This window comes from Carettochelys insculpta, chromosome 30 (assembly GCF_033958435.1).
Source record: "Carettochelys insculpta isolate YL-2023 chromosome 30, ASM3395843v1, whole genome shotgun sequence".
NCBI classification, from domain to species: domain Eukaryota; kingdom Metazoa; phylum Chordata; order Testudines; family Carettochelyidae; genus Carettochelys; species Carettochelys insculpta.
Genome location: NC_134166.1, coordinates 4,276,684 through 4,295,207, shown reverse-complemented (window position 1 = coordinate 4,295,207; position 18,524 = coordinate 4,276,684). Strand labels below are relative to the sequence as shown.

Sequence of the window (18,524 nt, the reverse complement as noted above, 5' to 3'; positions counted from 1 at the left end):
ACAGGTGGTTGGCATAAAGAAGAAGATGTGGTGAAGAAAAAATGGGTGACAAAAAATTATAAGATGTTTTAGCCCAGGCTAGTTGTGTGCATAATTACTCACCCAAACAGCAGCAATGGTGATAAAATATTTTTAATGAATAACCGATCTATGTGGTATTTAGAATTATACCTCCTTAATATAATTGTGTTGTACTGGTCACTTAAATATTCATTGTTGTGCTTCATGCATTTATTTTTGCTCTGAACAAGTAAAATATCCCATTCAGGTTCTAGAGAGATTAATTTTGGGTAACTCCATGCATCCATCCTCACCCTGGCCTCATCACTGCAGAATGAGGCCTTGTGTCATAGTATATTCTGTAAGGCCAGAATATAATAGAAAAATAAGTGGATGCTTTGGTGCAAGGGATAATCCTATTGTATAAACATTTTTATTGGCGTTTACTCCCATGAATAATTTCGCTAATGCCAACTAGACCACGGCGTTTGCCTGAGTGAGAATTGAGGGGTTTGCTGGGTCATCTGTCATTATCTTGATCCTTATTCTCGGCCTTTTCCCTCTTCTTTGCTCGCTCTCCGTTGTCGGCAATGACACAATTTGTTTTCCAATTTTAAAACAAAAATTAGACTGCAGATATAAAGGGGTAGGCTGGAGTGTGAAGGCCAGAGAATTTTTTTTTTTTTTTGCAGCCGTCCTGGCATACAGCTCTTGGTTGTGTTTAAGCAGCCAACCCACTCTCCCCCCACCTCCAGTGGGTGGCTACCATAGCTGTTTGCCAGTTTGTCACAGAGGGGCTTTTTTACGTTCTATCGATGGCAGTGTTTTTAAATTCTGGGCTTAAGCCTCCTTTGTTTCTCTTCTCCTGCAGACCCGGTTAATGAAGGGGTAGCTATGTCCATGCCAATGGTTTCTTTTTTTTCGCTTTGTCTTAGGATGCCTCAGTTATGTTCCGTCAACCTTACACATTCGTGTGAAAAGTGGGACCCAGCCAGCAGACAGCAGGAGAAAAGTGCTGTGTTTCTGCCGCCATTAACAAGTCCGTTTTGGATTTGGTGTGGTGGGTCAGAGTTTAGGGGGGCAATCGTGTGCTTGTGAAAGGGAATAAGGGAGAAAATTTAAAAAAAAAAAAAAAAAGCCGAAGGAAGACACTGGCTCTTTCAAAATCAGAGCGGTGGCTGCCCACGAAAGAGTTAACCCATTAGCAATGCTGAGCCCCCTCTTCCGATAGTTAAACTTGATTTGCATGCATTTGCATAATGAATGTCATTTGCATTCTTGGAGGTTGGCTACTTCTGTGGGAAAAGTCAAAGCGGGATTGCGGGGTGGGCGAAGGGGGGTTGGCAACGGAAAAAAGGGAAGAGTCTCTCCCTCTCCACCAGCCCCCCACAATCCTTCCCCAAACAGAGAATTTAACGCAACATCTTGTGTGCCTTTTCCTTCCGCAGGGGGGACACGAGCCAAAGGCAGATAGGCCTTTCTGAAGCAAACAACATCCTTTTTAAAATGGTTTCAGTCATCTCTTCCCCCCCGGCGTGCCTTTCTTGCCCCTCCCCACCCACAAAAACCAAGATTTCTCCCTCCCATAGCTTATCTGCCTCTGTTGAGGGGGGGGACACTCAAAGTCTATCGCAGAACGAGAGAGGGTGAAATCCACCATCTTAGGCAGCTGGCATCTCTAAAATGGCCGACCCTCCTCACAGGTAATGAGTGATGTGCTCCGTTGCGTACGGCGTGTCAAAGTGGCTGCATTGTTCGTCCCACTGAGGGAAATGACACGGGGAGCCGTGGTGGAATTCCCCACCGGAAGGCGGCTGGTTTGATGGCAACTTGGGCTGAAGCTCCGTCTTCACTGCAGGAAAGTGGGGTGTTGCTGTTGACGCGAGTGGGAGCAATTCACCGCTGAGGTAAATCCCATGCAGGGGATATAAGATTGGTCTCATGGAGGCAAAAACTAGCTGGGCCTTGTGTGCCCTAGGGTTTTACCCTGTGATAGCTATGGCGGTGTCAAAAAATGCACCTTTTTTGTGCAGTGAAGACAAAGAGTGAGTTAATTCAGGCTATCTCCTTACATGCTGTTTGCAATTGGGTGAGAGACAAAAATATGTTAATATTTAAAAAATACTATTCTGTACGGAACAGATGTTATCACTTATTTTGACACTTGACTACAATGATCTCTTTGTGCAATTTGTTTTTTCATCTTTATTATTTTTCGGGGATTTCAATATAGAAGGAAAAAAATCTACTGATCTGTCTATCTCATCTCTTTGTTGTTGTTTCTGTCTAAAGATCTCTGTTGGCTTAATTCCCTTCCCCTTGGATTGTCATTTTTATCAGTGCAAGATGAGAGTGAAACACTCAGATAAAAATAGTAGTGTTTTACCTTCACTTTGCTGTTTTAAAGGACAATATATAGGGCACTTTATTTTTATCAACATTGTACTGTATTAGGTGATAGGCATTGTTCTGTCTTCTATGAGAATGAAAGTTACAATATACTTAAGAATTTGCGACACTGCTATCTTGAGCTTATAAAGTGGGTCTCGCCACCTTTGGTGCTTTTCTGAAAGGCTCCAGCTGCTGGAGTCCTGTGCTTAAGTGACAGTCTCGCATAACATGTTTTTAAAGTAAATTTTTAGCCTTGTTCATTGGTTCTTTGTGTTCATTCCCATTGGGACACATGGCATTGGCCCTTGTCGGAAGACAGGATCCTGGGCTAGATGAATCTTCGGGTTGATCCAATATGGCCTTTCTCATGTTCTTATGGTCACAGGTGTCAAGAAAAGCTTTAAAAATGTGTGCACCCTAAATGCTCATAACCTAGAAGGAATCCCCAAATTATCATTTGGCTTTAAAATCATCATATTTTATTTTTCATTTTGACGGTATTTAGGCTGATGGGCCTCCCTCAGTTTTCGATAAATTTTAGTTAGAAGCAAAGTTGTGATAAAGCTCAAACAGGAGACATAGTAGATTACTTCTTCAGCATCAAATTAATATTCAAAGAACAAAGACCCTGGCTTGCTGGCTGGGGAGTCCTCTTCAGAGTATGCTAAAAAGGGTCACCAGATTTCTAAATGGTATCTTTTTTTGAACATCTCTTGTAATGGAAAAGCTTCCTCTTCCAACACATATATGAAGGAGTCCATATTTTACTGTACCCCAGCTCCACGGAGGTGGGAGACTGTCACGTTTTTCCAATACTGTGCAATACAAGGTCCATTTGCTAACCATTGAAAATAATTTGGCTTTCTATTTAAAATGTACATTCAGTCAAGAAGCATTAAGCAGGTTGGGGACTTCTAGGAAGCTGGAATTTTGTCAGCAATTACTAGAAGCTCCTCCTGTCACATCTGGGGTTTGGCAATTCTTACTCTGTGTTACCTTGTGCAGGTTCAAACTCTCTAATCCGAAGCTCTCTCACAATATCTGTAATCTGGCATGATTTAGTTAGCTGGCTGTCCACTTACCGTGGGTGCAGCCAAGTTTCCTGCAGTCCCATCAAGTTTGTTTCCAGCCACCAGTTCTGGCTTTCAGTGTTCTGTGCTGTTATTTAGCTGTAATTTACCCCTCAATGTCTTCTGAGAGCCCAGTCAGCAGTGGAAGGGTTGGTGATGTAGTAGACAATATTGACCTCTTGCAGTCTGGCAAATTCTCTTGTCTGGCACTGGTCAGGTGCCGATGATACCGTACAAGAGAGATTCATCATGCACACACATGTGAGGGTTCCCATTGCAATGCACACAGATGCCCTGGAGATTATGCAACTGGAACAATTTTTGAAACTTATGCATTCGCTTTTCTCCGCTTGCCTGAGCACGAAGCCAGTTTAACCTCAGACTGACCTTGGAAGACCTGTTCGTGTGCTTCACTTGAAGCTTGTGAGGGAAACCCCTTGGCTTTGTTGAGACCACCTAGAACATAAGAATGATCATATTGTGTCAGATCAAAGGCCCATTTAGCCTAGTAACCAGTTGTCTGACAGTGGCCAATGCCAGGTGCTTCAGAGGGAGTGAACAGAACAGGTCCCTTAGGTTGCCTTGGGCCCAGTGCCTTCATGGTATGCCCCACTCCACTCCAATTGACTGTAGCATCCAGCACCCACTGGCCAGATCCTGCTGTCAGTGTGCCATCTTGGGCCCCACAAACTCCTTGGCCAGGCCTGGACCAGGTGATCATCAAGTGATCTATCCCCTGTCGCCCATTCCCAGCCTCAGGCCTCTTTGTATTTAAACCTGCAACCCCATTGTGCCAGGCACGGTACAAACACAGAACAAAAATGGGAACAGTCCCTACCCTACCAGAGCTCCAAAATAAAAGCTCAGTTGTCTCCCTGGGGCTGACCTCACCCCCTTGTTGTATCTTCCTGTCATCCCTCCTCACCTACTGTGAGCGTCTGGTGGCAAGTGACCACCATTTTGTTATGTGTGCATACCGTGCCTTGTGCAACGCGGCCTCTCAGTGTGACAGCAAAACGGATAATCAAAGTGAGCCTGATTTTTCCTTCATACCAAGGCTTCTCTATGCCGCTCTGCCAGGGTAAAGGGGCTTTAAAATGAGAATACATGACAGTTATACTCCCTTGATGGCCCTTTCTTGCTCACGGAGCGGCATAAAGAGGCTGTAGCAAGAGTTCAGGCCGGTAATAATATGGAGCCTGAATTTCCTGTTGAACTCTCTTTAGCCCCAATCCCAAAGGGTAAGTAGTTGTGCTTCTGTTTTTGACTGCCAATTTGCTAACCCAAGAAGGGGAAAATATTTGCCCAAAGCTCAGCAAAAACCCACTCAGGCTTTTAACAAAAAACCCCCAGGCAGTCCTGTAGCACCTTAAAGAGTAACAATTTTATTTTTTGGGTAGCGAGCTTTTGTGGGTCAGACCCGTTTCATTTAGCATGGCTATCCTTCTGAGACTAAGGTTCTTAGTTATTTTAGCTTAACAGCATCAGCGTAGCCTCCTTCTCCCTGCTTTCACTTGGAACCGTTGTCAGTGTGGGGAAATTTCCTTCCTGCTTTTATGAAGAGTACCATAATTTGGTTGGTAGGGTTTCCTACTGGTTAGAACATGGAAGGAGTAGCACTCAACTATTTCTATTCTCAGCACAGCCCTTGGCTTGCAGTGTGACCTTGCTTCATTCTGTCAGGGTTGGATTATGAGTCACTTCCACTGAATAGCCCTGTCTGATTTTGGAGGGATTATTTGTGGCTTACAGTAGCGTTTAATGGGAAGAAAGGAATGACAGTCAGTCAGGTCCAAAGTGGTCTATTTGCCCATCTGGAAAGCAGACCTAGTAAAACCTGCAGTGCTGGGAAGCTAAAATAAACATGAAGCACTAGAACAGCTATGGGTAAAAGACCAGACAGGTACGCAGAGTTTGCGAGCACAAAATGCAAATTAAGCTTTTCTCAAAAAGTAATACCTTGCTGGTCACAAATGGTATGGCTCAGGTGACGTGAATGAGCATGATGCTGCTGAAAACAAAAATCAAGGATATGGCCTGATATTTTACAATGATGCTGCAAGTGATTTGCTGTAAGAGGAAAACGGACCCTTTCCGGTATGAAATGGCATTAAATAATGATACACCAGTGGTGTCCAACATGCTTACCGCTAGCCACGTGTGGGTCGTTGGCTGCTTGAGTGTGATATCTTGGTATCCTGAAATAGCTGCTCTGAGTCTATGAAAAAGTCTGTTATTTTGAAATATTTTTCAGAACAAGGGGCATGCTGTTTCACCATCCCTGTGTGCCTTGTTGCAGGAGGAGTACGGGACGCTTCAAAAGAGCACATTATTTTGACATTGGGCGCTGTAGATGCTGAAATAGGCTATTTTGAAATAAACTCAAAATGAGACATGCAATTTCAAGCTCTTATTTTAAGTTTAGGGTGCACTGTAGACAAAGCCTGAGTTGCTAACGTGATGGAAATTGCAGCAAGCTGTGTTTAGAGGATTAGCAGCAGCAGCATTGTGGCTGCTGATGGATTTTTCTTTTCCTCTGTATTGTGATGCAACAGCACTGTGTTCTGAGGTCATCATCTGATGCCCATTTTGATGTCTGTGGGAGTGTGTTTCAAAGCTCCAGGAGTGAAAATGAAGGTCTTAGATCCCTGAGTTTAAAGGTCTGGAGCACTGAGTCCCATCACTGACTCATTAGGTGACCATGAGCAAGTGTAACCTCTGACAGGGCCGACCCAAACCTGGGACCTCTGGAGCTTAGTGCAGGAGCCTTACAGTTTGAGCTAAAAGCCAGCTGGCTTCCAGCTAAGGCTGTGGAGGAGACTTGTTCTTTCTTTCTAAGTGGTCTAGTGCCACTACATGGGACAGTGAACCGCACCACTACCTAAAACAAAGAAGCAGTCATGTAGCACTTTAAAGACTAACAAAACAATGAAGTGGGTGATGTGCTTTTGTAGGGCAGACCCACTTCTTCAGATCTGGAGCTAGTTACAGTTGCCCCTCCTACCTGAGAATTCCAGCCAGGAAGCATGACTTCCTTTTCATGCTCAAGCCTTGTTAAGGTGCCACTAGGCTGCTGAAGGGACATAAAGTGAGAATTTATCACCCACGGCCTTCTCTGTCCATAATATTTCAGCCTGGAATCTTTGCTCTCACAACCTATTTTATCTATTAAATAGTCGTGGGTGGTGATTTTCCAATGTGTAATCATGGCTGTTGCCAACTCAGGTGAGATTTTATCATTGTTAGTCTTGCAAGATTTGCTGGGTTTTTTTCCCCCCCCCCCATGAGCCCCTGCTTCTGGAGTCATGTGATTAGTAGCGAACGTGGATCTTGTTTTATGTTGTAAAAAGTTTCTTGTCCCTTTGGTTACAGAGAAGTGCAAAAACCAGAAAGCAAATAAACCCCAAATTTATTCTTTTTTAAATGTGATCATTTTTAAGTCAGTCTTCAAGCCTCAAAAAGCCTCAGATCTGTGACTCATGATTTCTTGCAAATTGGGCAGAGTGTGATTATGAGCATTTGCAACTGAAAGGCTGCTCTAACTGTTACAGTTCCGCAGTCAGAAACTGATCACATGAGATTTTCTCTCTAGCTTACAATTTTTCTGTCGCAACCTTTACTGTAGTATCAAAATGCTTGGGCCTGCACGTTTCAATCTAACCAGCTCTGATATTGACTGTATGCCACAAACTCTTTGTAGATTAGCTGCGGGGCTCCCTAAAGTTAGCCAGGCAACTAAAATTTCTGTGCCGTCAGTTATGCCTACGCAAAGATGGTGCAAAATGGTTTAGTAATGTGTGATGCCATTTTGTAGTGTTGGAAATAGCTGTACAAAGAGAAGGGAGATGAAGAATCAACCTGGGCATAAGGCATGTTAGTTTATTTTTTCCTCTTGTGAGTTAAATGAAACATTTGGGTCTGTTTCTCATTTATACTAAGGTCTCTGCATCACACTGGCAGTGCAAAAATGCCTGAAAATGAGCGTGACTGTAAGTGACATCCGTTTTCGGGCCTTTTCATGCTGCCAAACCAATGTAGGTGGGTCTTAATGCAATGAAAATCCAAGTCTTTGTGTCATCTCAAGCCAAAGCAATCTGCTGGGGAGTGTTCAGATTAAACTGATTTTGACTGGAAAACGTCAGCTTGCTGAGAAACACTGTTTTCCTTGGAAATGCACCCACTTCAATGACACTTTTGTCAGGCAAGGTTTCTCACCTCCGAGATGGAATTTCTGATCCAAGCCAGAGCGACAGTCCTAGGATCAAATCCTTAGTCCAAATACAAGTTTAAATCATAGCATTCCACACCCTCCCCCACCAATTATTGAAACACCAGACTATTGGCTATTCTGGGGTCCAGGTTTCTCTCTCTTTCAGCCAGCAATGCTTGTGAGCTTTTGCATCCTGCATGATCTTTTCTCGCAGGGCTCAATTCTGGAAACAGCCCCAAATGAAGCAATGCGGGAAAAAGGCCCCTTCACAAATGAACCGCTATCTTCCTGCCTCAGTTCCTGCAGGAAAAAGCGGGCATAGAATCCAGTATCTTCTCAATAATCTGTCTGTTGCCTGTGGGTTGTTTTATCCGTGGAGTCTATTGATCCTTTTAGCACAACAAGGTTTTCCTGTCTTTCTCTCTTAGAGCCTAGCCATGGGTGTCACAGGAAGGCGATGTTATGCACATGCCACCTTCCCTCTGGATGGAGACTTGTGGGTCTTGAGACCCTGTGAAAATTCACTTGGAATTCCTGGGTGAGTAGATTTATTTGAAGCTCCCATAACTGGGGCAGGGTTTTTGTTTTTATTTTGTTTGGTTGTTGGATTTTTGGAACACAGGAATTGTTCCCTACTGGTGCATATTTATGGATCAGATGCACAATCACAGTGCAATAATTGAAGCTTCCCCAAAACATCATGGTCAAGGAAAGAAATGTATCTCGCGGTTACAGCAAGGATTATGTACCCAGACTGTTGCATTCTATTTCTAACCTGTTTATTCACTCATTGGGTGACTTTGGACAAACCATTGCATCTTTTTGTGCCAGATTCTCTTTAGAGACAGGCCCTAGTGTGAGGGTGCCTTGAATTGGACATAGCTGTAACTTTTGCTCATGTTAAAGTCCTTTCAGCTCCCTTCAAGCTCTCAAAGGGACAGATATGGCCCTCCATCATCATTGTATCTGAGCGCCTCACAATTCTTAGTGTGGATGAAATAGGGAGCTGACTTTCCCATTGTACAGTTGGGAAAACCAAGGCACAGAAGTTGATTTTTGGTAGGGGTCTCAGAGGGGGACTGACAGAACAGAGAATTTCATGTCTGCAAGATTTTCTTTACTGCCATATGGGCTAGAAACGTTTTTTTTTAATGAAAGCCAAGAGTCTCTCTAACGTGACGCTGGGGGCTTTCAGAGAAAAAACCCCTCAGAATAGAACAACTCTTGAATTGGGAGAGTTTGCATCTGTCTGTCTGTCTAACGTCAACTGCGGCACACAGAAATAATCCCTCCGAAGAAACAAGGGATGCTAATTTTCAGTTGCACCATTCTGGCAGCAGAAAGTGGCCATCCATCCAGTGTGATGTGCATGTTAGACTAGTTCACTTCTTCTTTGCATGGCTAGAAGGGTGCAAAGGGGCCTTAGCATGGAGATGAGAATCGGACCCAAATTCTGGACCCTGGGGGCAGAACAGACAAGGGGTGCCTGTGACCAGCCTGCCTGGCCATTTGTGTGGTGCTGCACCTGAGCTGTTTGCATGTTCCCTTTCACCATTTTTCTTTGCCTCCATGTGAGCAATACCTCGTGTTCTGTGCGTCCCAGTATGTGCCGATGTGCACCACCAGTAAAAACAGCCCCCCTGCCCCACCTCCAGTTCTAATACATAGCTCTGGAGCATGGGGTTTAAAACATCAGGGAGCTCCAGACCAGGCCTCCCCCACCTTACTTTGCTGGGTCTTGCAAGGCTCTTTGCAGCTGCTGCCATGCTGCAACAGCAGATTATTTGAAAGAATGAGGTAGCGGCTGCAGCAGTCTCTGTCCCCCTTAAGTCCACTTGGACCATATGCAATTGCCCCTTTTACTGCCCCATTGGTGGGCTTGCACAAGGGCATCCATGGGAAAGAGGTAGAAGTTGAACCTCTCTAGTCTGGCGGTCTCTCATCCGGCAACATCCATCATTTGGTGTGATTGGAGTGAGCCAGATGACCACTTATCAGGGATGTGGCCAAGTTTCTTGTGGTCCCATAAAGTTTGTTTGCAGCCACCAGTCCTGGCTCTCTGTTCTGTGCTGTAATTTAGCTGTAATTTACCCCAAAATGTCTTCTAAGAGCCCAGTCAGCAGTGGCAGTGTTGGTAATGCTGCTAGACAATATTGACCTCCTGTGGTCCGGCAAATCGTTCATCTGGCACCATTCAGGTCCCAAGGGTGCTGGAGGAGTGAGGTTATCTGACTCTACAGGGACAGAGTGCCGTATGAGTGACGCTAGAGATATGGAACAGAATAGATCTTGAGACCTACAACTGATGGTACCATGAACTAGAGGTTGTTAAGCAGCTCACAAAGCATTAGGGGTGGGTGGTGACAGATGTGTAGCAAGAGCAAGAGACTGACTGACTGACTGACTGCAGTGTGGCCCCAAGCAGAGACACTTTTCTCTCTGGATTCTAGGGACCTCTGGAGCAGGTGTTTCCAGCCCCAAAGAAATAAAATCCAAGAGGGACAGTGGAAATGCTTCCCACAATGGTGGATTGTCCCTCAGCTGACAGGCCCTCCAAAGTGCTGACCTCAGAGGAAGGTTTCAGGGTTGCGGGTGGGAAGGGGAAGGGAGATGGGAACGGACCGAGGCCTGGATCTGACCCAGGGACAGTGCTTTTATTAATGAAGCCCAGCTGAAGCGGGTTCTCTGCCAGTGGCCTGGCTTGATTCACAAACTCCTCATTGTTTTAGAGTTGGTTCAGCCTTCTTTTTCCCCCCTTCCCTCCCCCCCCCGCACTCTTCTCCTTTCCTCTTTTCTCTCCCTCACACAAAGATGTCACTGTGCTGGCCACTCGGTGCTGGCAGCATTGTTATTTGGGCCAAAAGAAAAAAAAAACAACCCAAGGTGAAGAGGCTTAAATCAGCTTAGCCCAAATGCCAATTAAAACCAAAGAGGATTAACCATGGTGCAGGGGAGAATAAACTGTCATTGTACCCCGAGGAGTGTGTTTGTGTGTTTTCCCCCATGCCTCCCAATCTATCTCATGCAAATTCTCTCTGTCAGTTGTCATCACTTTCCTATCTTTATTGGGATGGAAAGATACCCAAGGCCCAATGCCTCATCTTTGGCACTCTGCCAACATACACCAGCCTAGGATCTGGCCTGCAAAGTGTGTGAATTAAATGCAAAGCTAGAGACTGGACCACTGGAAGGGGGCATTTTTTGGGTAAAGGTATGCGTACGTCCGCCAGTATCTCAGCGTTGAGGTTGACTGGATGAACGTGCTGAGCTGAACTGGTGTCCCCCACTGTCCCAAATGCCCTGCTTGCAGATGCCAAGCTCTTGGCCTTGGTAAAATCTTGTGGCAAGGAGTTCCACAGGTGGACTGTGCAGTATCAGGATGAAGAGGTGACACTATTTCACTGTTAGGGTGACAGTGTAACTGCCAACAGGTGGACTTGAACCTGGGACCTCTGGAGCTTAGTACAGGAGCTGCTACAGCTAAGGCAATGGAGGAGACTCATTATTTCTCTGTGCAAGTGGCCTAGGTGCCTGTACATGGGACAGTGACCTACGCCCAATAGGTGTGTGGGTTACAAGAGCATCTCATTTGTCTGCTTACAGAAAGGTAAAAGGCCTCTGGCTCAGATGTCTTGCAGTTAGTTTCTCTATTATTAATTTGATAGTTGTGTAAGAATCTAATGGGGCTCTGATCTCACCTCGGGCATTTACGTTAGAGCCTGGAGGGATGAAACCCACCTAGTCGGTTATAGGTCCAGCTTTGTAGCAATCCACAGAGCTGTTATGCTCACCTCTCAAATAGAGTTGGTTGGTTCTTTAGTTTAATTCGTAATAGGCCATGTTTTTATATCTAGAGGTCCCTGGTTCATACCCTGGTGCATTGGCCAAGATGTCAGCCATCACGTGTACACCTAATGAGGGACTACAGTCTAAGACCTGGTCTAACAACCAGAGATGCTGCACTTTAACTAAAGGCGCTATTTTAAGATCAGGTAGTTAAACTGGTGCAACTTTGTGTGTGAAACCCTCTTAAATTTCTTTAAAGCTAGTTTGTGTCAATTTAGCTTGCACCCTATAAACCAGACTTTAACTGACAGAGGAGAATCAGGGCCTTGATTGCATGTGTGTGCTTCTCCTTGTCTGTTTTTCACAAACCACATGTGCAATGGTACAAAGGCTTGTGCGAGTCCAGTTTCCAGCTCATATACTCCAATATGGGCGAGAAAGTGATCTCTCTTCCAACAAAATCTTTACACCTCTAATTCAATGGAGAGAAGTTTCATTTTTCATTCCCCAAATGGAGGAGTGTCATCTGGTGACTTCTTGGACCAATGATCAAAAATGTTGGATGTTGACCATGGCAGAACGAAGTTGTGGAGTAAATGAGCTGAGCATGCCAGTCTTGAGATGAGCTTATTGGACCCTTCTGGTCTGTGAAATTCACCAATCAGTCCAAATTCTGCATAAATCCAGGGAATCTGCCATTTGCTTACTGACACTCTAAGAGGAGAAATTCGTCAAGCGCACAATTTAATTTGGGAAGGAATATTCTTATTCCCTGTCAACAGGAAATAAACCTACCTATAAGGAACGTCCAAGGTTTGGTATACACTAGGCAGGAAAGCTGATTGCTGATATGCAATTCTAGCTATGGCAATTACACTGCTAGAATCAAATTACCTGCAATTGACTCACCTGGCCATCTTCACAGAGGGAGGTGGATGGGAGAAACTCTCCTGTCAACCTCCCTTACTCCTTGCAATATTGAGGAATACAGGGTTGACCACAGGCTCCGGAAAGCTTGATTTTTAACACGTCTCTATCAGGGGCACAAAATCCAGCTCCAGAAGATTGACCCTGACCAAGTCGATCTTCCATGTAATGTAGACGTACCCTGAGGAGGAAATTCTGGGTATCCCATTGTTTTGTGAGGTCTAGACATCAGTGAAGATCTGTGAGACTGTACATAGATACTGAGCCACAGCTTCAGTTGATGCAAATCAACAAAGCTCCACTGGAGTCCATGGCATTATGCCCACTTAGATTAGCCAAGGAGCTGTCCACCTCTCTCTCTCTCTCTCTCTCTCTCTCTCTCTCTCTCTCCCCCTCTCTCTCTCTGGATGTAGCATTAGGTTGCTGAATACTGGATAGAAGAAAATCTGTCCAACACAGATGGTTCCTACAAGCTGGAGAGGAAACATGGCCTTGTGTTTGATGCAGAAGACTTGGTGTCAGGAAGGCAAAGTTCTTTTCCTGACTTTGCCACAGCCATTCTCTGGGCCCTGAGTGAAATCAGTGTGCTGATCTGTGCCTCAGTTTCCCCATCTGTGACACAGACATGGTAATATCTCCCAGGGCTCTAGTTCTAGAAGGGTGAAGGATTATTAGTCAATTGAGTTAAAATTTGAGGACAGTATTTCCTTTCTGAAGAACAGCAGCGGCCACTTTGATCACATAGTGTGACTGTCTACATAGTGGAGGTCGAACCTCTGTAATCCGGAGCCCTTTCCTCTGGCAATATCCATAACCCAGCATGATTTTTAGTTAGCTGGATGATCACTTAACATGGGCGTGGGCAAGTTTCCCGCAGTCCCATAAAATTTGTTTAAAGCCACCAGTCCTGGCTGTCAGTGTTCTGTGTTGTTATTTAGCTGTAATTTACCCCTAAATATCTTTCAAGAGCCCAGTAAGCCATGGAAACGCTGATAGTGCTGCTAGACAATATTGACCTCCTGCGGTTTGGCAAATTCTCTCATCCCAGCACTGATCAGGTCCCAAGGTGCCGGCCAAGAGAGATTCAACCTGTACATCTAATAATTCCTGCCTCATGCCCAATGACTCTGTTGAGCCAGAGCAGGGTGTTTTTGGAAAGATGCGGATTGTAGACATCAATTGATGGTAGATTCTTCATGTCCTCCAGGAAATTGTTCCGGTGGTTAATTACACCATTTTTCACAGTCTGTACCTTATTTCTACTCTGAGTTTTCTCTAGCTTCAGCTTCCAGCTGCTGGATTTTGTTGTGCCTTTGCCTGCCAAATTTTCTATCAAAAATCTGGTCCCAGTGTAGGTACATGGGGAAACCAAATGTTTATTATAAACGAAAGTCGAGATTTTTTTCAGTAGGCCCTCCGGTGAATATCTTGCCCTCAGGCCCAACTGACACCAACTGGAAATGCCTATGATGGCATTTGGCTCTGCTCAGGTTTGCCTTCTGAAGGCTGAGTTTTCACCTGATACATGATTTGCCAGTGGAACTCATTGCCACGTGATATTACTGAGCCAAGAGCTTAGAAAGCTTAAACAAACAAGTGCAAGTTAGAGGTTTGTCTGGATAACAAGACTGTACAGAATTACAATAGCACAATTTGCAAAGTCAAGGGATTATTACTTGACATTAGTGAGAACTCCCTAACTGTCAAGGCAGTTAAACACTGGGATAAGCTGCTTAGAGAGGTTGTGGAATCTCCATCGTTGGAGATATTTAAGAGCAGGTTGGCTGGGCATCTGTCAGGGAAGATCTAGATGGTGCTTGGTGCTGCCATGAGGGCAGGGGACTGGACTTGATGACCTCTTGAGGTCCCTTCCAGTTCTAGTGCTCTGTAAATCTTCTTTCTTCAGAAAAAAGCCACTTCTGATCGGCAGGCAGATTGTTATTTCATAGCAATCAGAAGCTTAAGGTACAATCAGGGTTTGACTGTGTAAGACTGACCCTGCCCAAAAAGAGTACAACCTGAACAGGCAAGATGCTCAAAGGGATGGAAGAGGAACAGAGAGCACATGTCTCATCGGTGGTTGCGACATGGCAGTGCTGAGGAGAACCCAGGTCTCCTGAGCTGTATGTAGCAGCCTGCCCACTGGGCTGCACTGCAGCTCTCAATTTCTTCCATCTTTCTCTGAAGCAGTTGAAGCTGGCCACTCTCAGAGCCGGGATGAGATGGACCCTTAGGACAAATGCCTGAGCGCCCTCAATATTGTGGAGCCGAAGGCCCACAGTGAATGGGGACGAATTGAAGGGCACAGCTCCTACTTGTCCACAAAGTGGCTTCATGTAAACCCAGTGGGGAGGGCTCAGCTAGCTTGATTATCTCCTTCTGTGCTTCCTTCCCCTCTTCTTTTGCTTCCGAGGGGCAGCCATTTTGTGTGCCACGTGGCACTCTGGACAACAATGGGGCTTAAATTGCTGTACTCTATGGTTATGGCACAGGGTGTGATTCAGATCCCCTCTCCTCGAAGCAGCTAACACCTCAGTCCTCCTTTTTGGCTTGGGGAGCCAAAGGCACCATTTGGGGTAAGCGGTTGCAATGTGTGTGTTAACACACCCGCCAGCGTACCATCTGGAGTAGCAAGGCTGGGACAGTTTTTATTGTGGAGGTTCTGAGAGCCATTAAACCAAACTGTCGACCCTGCTTAAGGGGAAAAGGAGGAGAGTCTCTCTCATGTACATGCTGCTCCACGACCAGGGGAGGTTTTGACCCAGCTTTGTGCCATGGTTTGGTCTTAAACTACCAAATTCTGAACCTCGGTGTTTGCCTGAGTGCGTTGGGACCATAACACTCCCTTTTGAGCCTCACCCTCCAGAGAGGTGAAAAGGATCCGAGGTGATGAGTTACAGCATTACAGCTGTGTATGGTACAGGCAGAGTCAAAGTGATGGACGAGTAAGTTTCACTCTTTTGCTTTTTGTTAGTCTTATGCTCTTACTGCTAGGGGATACCTAGTACCCTAAAATAGCATTGTAAGGAGGGAGAAAAATTGTTCTCCTTGGCCTCCTGAGGACAGGACAAGAAGCAACGGGCTTAAACTGCAGCAAGGGAGGTTTAGGTTGGACTTTAGGAAAAACTTCCTGACTGGCAGTGTGGTTAAACGTTGGAATAAATTGCCTGGGGAGGTTGTGGAATCTCCATCTCTGGAGATATTTAAGAGAATGTTAGACAGACATCGATCAAGGATGGTCTAGACAGTGCTTGGTCCTGTCGTGAGGGGAGGGGGCTGGACTTAATGACCTCTCGAGGTCCCTTCCAGTGCTAGTGTTCTAGCATTTTATGAATGCTGAGCTGCTTCAAAATGTTTTACCTTTTGGCTTGTTGCTGGTACAAGAATAACAGGTCGCTAGTTGGCAACATTTCTGCACTGCTTGGTCCAGAAGCCTAACTTGCCCATGAGGGGTGGTGGAGACGGGACACAAAGCGCTGCTCCGTGGACATATCTTGCTCTTACTGCAGAGAAGCAGGAGCCAAGAGACCTGGGTAACATTCTGGGCTGTGTTCCTGGTGTGTTCCGAGTTTGGCCAATGTGTGGTGGCCGGATTTTTCAAAAGAACTCGGAAGCATTCCCCCAGAGAGAGAGATTTGCAGAAGAGCTCTACCCACTATGCGCCACTGCACCATTTTAACAGCTAGGCCCTGGTGTTAGGAGTGGAACGTTGAGAAGCCTGGCCCTGAGAACACTCAGGAAATGCAGTGCTAGCTTTCTCGGTTGGAGTAATGCTGAGCTAGGTAATTACACAGGGCCAGAAGTAGCATTGGCTTGTGGTAAATTTTCAAACAGTTTTTGACTAAAATATGGTCCCCCCCCGCTCCAAAAATCAGTATCTTTTTGAACTCAGTTCTCCCTATCCCCCTTTTTTATGAAATTCAGAAACGAAAAAATGTCCAGTGTTTGCTTTTGCCTGTTACTTCTCATGTCTTCCAACCCCCCCCTCCATTTTTAGTGGCAAAATGTGGTGGGGAAAGGAGATTTAAAAAACAAACAAAAAAATCTGCTCCAGAGTTGATGCGCTGTGGCTGTGTACTGACACCAAATTGCCTTGGGATCTTTAGATGTGACTTTAGCTTCCCTGTTTGTAAAATGGGCTCAGTGGTACGTGTCTGCCTCTATAAAGCACCTTCAGACGTGCAGATTGCAGCTACTCAAAGTGCCACACCTCCTTATTGGTAGTCGTTTTCATGACAGTACTGTTGGTCTGCTTTAAAAGTGTCAGTGGCTGGTGAATGTTCTGGTCATGGCTTCCTTCTTGTTTTGGTGGTTCTGAGAGAAGCACTTACAGTTTCTCTTTAGGAGCCTCCTTACTCCTCTAAAACAAGCAGTCCTATAGCACCTTAAAGACTAACAATTTTATGTATTAGGTAATGAACTTTCATGGGTAAGACGCACTTCACCAGACCATTGTGTCCCCACTTGTCTTTTGGGGGTGTTGAAGAAGTACTAATGGCTTTATCCAAACAGGATGGTGGATGTGTAAGGGGGAGCTGCCTTTCATTTACTTGTTCTCAGGATCAATGTTCCCTCTAATTTTTTTTCATCCAAGTGTGGAATAAATTTTATGCATACCAAGGCATGTATGGATGTGCGCCACCAGTAGACACACAAGCTTCCGGCTGTGGGTGTTCTGCTAACCAGCTGGGCAGCCTTTCAGTCTTTTCCAGGTGGCTGCCCGACCACGTAGCTGACAGGGAACACTGCTCAGGATGGAAATTTAGAGTATCAGATATTTGCTCAAGAAACTCTATCGCCCTGGAATTCATTCTGGCTGAAAGCTGGCCACAGGCTTGTCATAGCTTTGATCTGTGATGGGAGGTACCTCTCTTTTGCCAGTCTTTTCCTCAGTTTTCTGGATGGTCGGTGGTCTCTTTACTTTTGGGGGGTTAGCTGGTCTGAGTCCTCTTGGATGACTTGTAGTGAATGAAAAATGGGGTCCAAACCAGCGAAGTGCTGAGCATTAACACTGGGAGGAGCAGGTTCCCAAATACAATGCTGGTGGGCACCTTAGAAACACATGCGCTGACTGATGCCCGCCTGAATGGAGGGCATAACATGCGTCTTATAGCAGAATCTTCTCCTTTGAACACCAAGAGCTGCCCAGGGAACTTCCTCATTAGTAGGAGGTGTGGGTATTGCAGTAGCTTCTTGAGACTGGGCAGGAACCGGTTTGTGCAACAAGAGCTGACAGTCACCGTCGCCTAGCAGCAGAGCCAAACTTCTGAGCCTCAGTCATAGAAGAATTCAATCATCTCCGTTGAGGGTGGGTGTGGAAGCGAGTGTCAGGAAGCACAATGTACTTTGGTCATTTTGTTTGGACTCTGTTGGTTCAGCCTGCTCTTGTATGGGAGCTGGAATGTGCACACACAGCATTAGGATCTTGGTCGTGCATTTCACTCTACTTAGTGGTGTCTGAGAGTGCTGTGGCCTCCCACCCTGACATCATGGAAGGATGCTGGTTCCATCACTGACAAATATGTTTTTGCCACCATGGGAGTTGGAATTTAGCTGAGTTTGAGTGTTGAGAACGCAATGCGTTTCTATGCCATTGTTACTAGTGGTATATATTGGATATCAGTGTGCATCGTGTCTCCAAATTATCCTTACACTAGCACTCAGAGATGCTAGGTGCTTTCCAGGGTCTCCACAAGGAGACATCTCTGCTTAGAGTTGCTTCCGTCAAAAGATGGGCAGACTAGCAGGTGGAAGATATGAGAAGGGGAAAAAACCACAGACAACTGAGATAAAAGTCAGTTTGATTCACTGTGGCAGGGGTTTCGATGTGGCCCATCCCGAGGGACCTGAGTGTGGATGGAGGAAGAGAATAGAGCTGATCGGAAATCTTTTACATTTTTTTGCTCCCACCCCTTGGAAATTTTCAACATAAGCTCTGAAGTTTTCCAAGGAAATGTTTACGTTTTCCCACAGATACCTCAAACCCAAAAGTTTCTGTCCCAGAAATACAGAATCTGAAAGACTTCACCTGAAAACTCAAAGTCGGAAAGATTTTGACTGATAACAGAAAAAAATTGGATTTTCAGGCAAAATCTGGTTATCAGCTGAAGGATTTTGATGAGAAACCAAACACCCCATGG

General features: G+C 45.4%; 1 long non-coding RNA gene across 2 annotated transcripts in view; it reads left to right on the top strand.

Annotated features, from left to right (window-relative positions):
- Positions 1-18,524, top strand: part of LOC142003498 (uncharacterized) — a 59,169-nt gene that overhangs the window by 23,497 nt on the left and 17,148 nt on the right. Inside the window, exons 1-2 of one of the 2 annotated variants that reach the window (XR_012642845.1) lie at positions 1,817-1,907; positions 8,100-8,209. This is a non-coding gene — a long non-coding RNA (uncharacterized LOC142003498). Of the gene's footprint in view, positions 1-1,816; positions 1,908-8,099; positions 8,210-18,524 lie in introns of those variants that run through there. The other variant, XR_012642846.1, reaches the window with a different exon arrangement.